The following is a 4,902-nucleotide window of genomic DNA, read 5'->3' on the forward strand; positions in this document are numbered from 1 at the left end:
ATGCCTTTAAGAGCATCCCAAATCTCTCCCTCTGTAACAGGTTGAATTAGATACTCTATGTGGTTTTCATTCATTTGGGTGCCTCTCCTAAGGGCCACAATGTCAACATGCTGCAGTATTGGGGATGTTGTTCCAATAAGGTTTCCATAGAATCGCAGCACTTCTCCTTCCATATCTTTAAAATCACTTTGTTGGTTGCCACTGTCATCTTCCATCATGTGAATTCCATTATGTTTGTTCTTGCCTTTCACAATAGCATGAAAGTAAGAGTTGTTACCATCCCCCAATTTCAGCCAACTAATCTTTGCTTTCTGCATTAGCATTCTTTCTTCTATTTCAGTAGCCTTGAGAAGTTTATCTGTCCAGTTCTTTACTTCATTCAAGTATCCATGATTAAATCTGTCCTCTGCAAGATGCTGCTGCGCTAGAGATAGCTGTTATCTCATATGCTTTATCTTTTTTACATCTGCAGTGCTTTCTCTAGTCAGTCCCCTGATAAGAGGTTGGAGTTTCTTTAGATTCCTCCAAAGAATGTACATCAGTTTACCTTGTACACTAGTATGCCAATGATTCTGAATCAGGTCCATGAATTTTGGATTTTCAGTGATCACATTCAAGAACTTGAATCTCACCTGTGACTTATGAACACTTCGCTGTTGAAATCACCTGCAATAAGCCAAGGGTCCTGAATTTATCTAGCCATGCTACCAATATCTCTCCACAAGTTTGATCTAAGGGCTAGTTGGTTTTGTGCATATATGACAGTAAGCCAACATAATCTAGTCCACTCCTATCAAGCAGCTCATAATTCATGTACTGATCTGATCTAGTGTGTTTCCTTACCTCCACATAATCCCTGTGTCACATGATCCATATTCGTCCATTTTGGTGATGATCATAGTTGTCCATCCAGTCCCAATGGAGGCCAAATTTATTCCTTATTCTAGCAGCATTTTCCTTTTTTACTCTAGTTTCTATCAAAGCAACGCAAGGCACTTTAAGGCTTTTGAGACGGGCTTTAATTTCAACGTGCCTTGCAATTTTATTCAAGCCCCTAATGTTCCAAGTGAGAATCATGGGGGAAACTTTCCTTCTTACTCAGTTCCAGCCCCTAACACTTCAAAGATGTTGCTACATCCAACATGGTTCACCCTAGGCTAGAGCACTGTGCCATCTTCATATGTCGTTCCTTTTCCTTTGGTTCTACTTGTATGCCCAATTGTTGTCCAGGCAATGTTGGGTTCTTCAGTGGTCTTTATGACTTTAGTTATAACTTCAGTAGCTTTGACATTTTCAATTGGTTATGTGGAATTATCCTGTTTCTGTTTAGCATGCCATGTCTTTTTATGCTTTCTTCTATCTTTCTTTTTCTCACAGTCATGCCCCACTTTTCCACAAGATTTGCAGGAGAGTGGTCTCCACTCATATTCAACAGGTTGGCTAAATTTGTTACCTTGCGGATCACGAATGGTAATGCTCTCTTTCAATTCAGTAGTAATGTCTATTTCAATGAGGATTGTTTCATAGGAGACTCTCATTTTCTTTGCAGTACACTCATCAGTAGTAATTGGCCTCCCCAAGAAGCTTGCAATTTTTCCAATACTATTTTCTCCCCAATACACCAGAGGTAGTTGATGTAGCAGCACCCAGATAGGAACTGTCCTAATTGCGTCTTCCTTAAACTTGAAATCTACTTTCCATTCATGGAGGAACATAGGTTTCCTAAAAATGGTGTTTGGCCCTCGATCAAGATTGCATCTTTATCCATCTTTGATTTCGTTCGTATAATGAAATAACCCTCTTCATTATAGTAAAGATCTGGCAAGGTTACGAAATTCTAAACATTCATCATGAAACCTTTTACAGCATTCATTGTTAAATCTCCCTCTAGCACATATAATTATCAATGAGTTTTCCCAATACTTAACTTCATATTGGATGTCCTGTTCGTTAATGATTACCTCAAGTTCGCCATCGACAATTGTTGGTGGAGTGTTGATGAGAATGCATAGTAGAAACAGAACAAAAACTACGAAGTTCCGCAGAAGATCTGCAGTGACTTTCAAAAGCAGTTCTGAAAATAACCATTTCTGAGGTCTCTGCAATGGTATCACAACTGAAAATGTGAACACATTAACTGCATTTTACTACATTCATTAGCAGTTCTGAAAATAACCATTTCTGAGGTCTCTGCAATGATATCACAACTGAAAATGTGAACACATCAACTGCATTTTACTACATTCATTATTATATTTCGGAATTGATCAAGTAGAAGAATTCAAAGCTATTATCAAAGTTATTCCTTTGTTTATTTGAGTGTGGTATATTATAGTGTAAATTAATAAATTATAGATAGCAATAATAAAGTCAACTCCTTGTGCATACAAAAACAGAATTATTTTACAGGTAGTATTTCCAAATTCCAACATATTTGAACCTATACAAAAATTCAAACTATGATCATTAGACAAAAAAAATGCTTAGGTTGGTGTCTGATTCTGATTCATACCCATCTGATTCAGACCCATCTGCGTTGTTAGGTGAAAGAACGCAACAGCATTCTCAAGTATCTTCTCTTGTTTTACGTTCCATTCGGAACCCGGAGGAGCAGCCATTAGAAGAGTTTTTTTTAGAGTTCCTCAAGTATCTTCACTTGTTCTACGTTCCATGCGGAACCCGGAGGCGCAGCCATTAGAAGAGTTTTTTTTAAAGTTTTGGATGATTCGATTCAGATTGAGATTGAAATTTGAGATTTACTTTTTATGATTCACTTTAAATTTAAATGTAAATGTAAGTAGATTGTGTAAAACGGGTTAAAGCCCAAAACACATCCTTTTATCAATATTTATTATTAGTCTTTTATCATTATTTACTAAAATTATTTATAATTTTAAATTTTTATCATTACTATTATCAATATAACTTTGTAAGTAATTATTATTATTATTATTATTATTATTATTATTATTATTATTATTATTATTTATTTATTTATTTATTTATTTATTGTGCATACAAAAACATAATTATTTGAATCATTAGTGGCTCTAGTTCCTTGATTTTTTGGTTGGCTTAGTTATTCAACTGTGTACACCAGTTTTACCCTTAATACATACACTGTATATACTGTTCACCATATTTATTCGATGAATAATGTTTTTTATTTAAATAATATTAATTTTAATATTAAAAAAAAACTTTTTTTTAAAATTTATTTTAAAACACAAATATAAAGTTGTGTCATTAACCAACTTCACAATTGTATTAACCACAAAAAAATGTACATTATTAATCAATTATTTTCCTTATTATTCATTAACCACTTACAATATTTTATTAACTAATAAAATACATAATACTAACCAAGTTCTGACACTAAATTATAAATGTATTAACCAACCTTTTTACTCTATTAATCAATTTTATTTTACTATTTTTTTATTTTTAAGTTTGAGAACTTATTAACTAAGTTATAAACTTTATTAACCAACTTTTATATAATATTAACCAAAGTCTGAATTGTATATACATTAATTTTTTAGGTTAGAATATATATTAATCAAATTTTAAATTGTATTAATCAATAATTTTAGAGAAAAATATATTAAAAAGTAAAAATAATATAAAAAAAATATCTGTGAACAGTGTATATAGTGTAGTATATAGATTTAATGTAAGAATAACATTTTTCTGAAATTAAATAATAATTGACAATATATTGACAATAGTTATTGATCATCGTTTTGCTATTTATTGACAATAGAAACAATTTTATTGACAATAATTCATTCATGATTCAACTACAACAAAAGATATCATGGAATTTTTTTTGACAATAATCCATTCATGACTCAACTACAACAAAGGCATCATGGAAAACATGTATGTACGTTTATTGAAACAAAAAATATTTGAGTAGTTGAAAGAAGAACAAAAAACATGACATTGATGCTTACCTTAAACATGTTTTTCTAGAGAGAAAGTAGAACAAAATAGAAGCAGTGGCTTGAATGATCAAATAGAATGACTGCAGAATACAGTGATATACACGGTTGTAGATGAAAGAAATCTAGTTTTGAAAGGATGTAAAAAAATAACAATCAATTTTTCACCAATAGAAAAAATTAATAAATTAGCTCCTCAATGGATTGTTCAATTTTTATTTTAAATAAAGAGGAAAATTTAATCAAAAAGTCCGTGGATAAAATTCGCCCGGCCCCATTTTTAAGTGAGTTAGACGGGAGCGGACGACTTAAAACACTGAGTCGAAAATTTCGGCCCAAGCCGCCAAAAATAGCGGTTCAAACGGACTGGCCTCGAAAGCCTGACCTATTTTGCCACCTTTAATTAGCGGAATGTGTAGAATGATCCATTTTGCCACCTTTAATTAGCGGAATGTGTAGAATGACCCATTTTGCCACCTTTAATTAGCGGAATGTATAAAACACTTGTAAACATTTACATTCACTCTAACATGAATAGTGTTTTTATTACAGACGGACTAGCTAATAAGTTGGAAGCATCCACACACAAAAATATAGAGTAAGCATTGAGGTGTAGTTATATAAGGAAATATGAAAGGTAACCTTAAGAGATTATAAAAAGTAAAAAATTATTTATAATGTAATAATGTGAATGAGTATTATATTTATATATTCTAACAGGCCTGGATACCAGAGGTACTACACCTACATTGTAAATGTAACTTCATAAATGACTTAAGACAAATTTCAAATATTAGTTGTGGTTGTGATTTTAGTATCATCAATGTATTTTGATAGTAATGTGATTTACTATAGGCTAATGCAATTATGCGTTAAGTTTGAAATGAGTTAGGGTAGTGCGGAGTGCACGCTCGTCAAGCCAAATGTGTAACTGAATACGAATAATAGAAACGGG

This window comes from Vicia villosa, linkage group LG5 (assembly GCF_029867415.1).
Source record: "Vicia villosa cultivar HV-30 ecotype Madison, WI linkage group LG5, Vvil1.0, whole genome shotgun sequence".
NCBI lineage: Eukaryota > Viridiplantae > Streptophyta > Magnoliopsida > Fabales > Fabaceae > Vicia > Vicia villosa.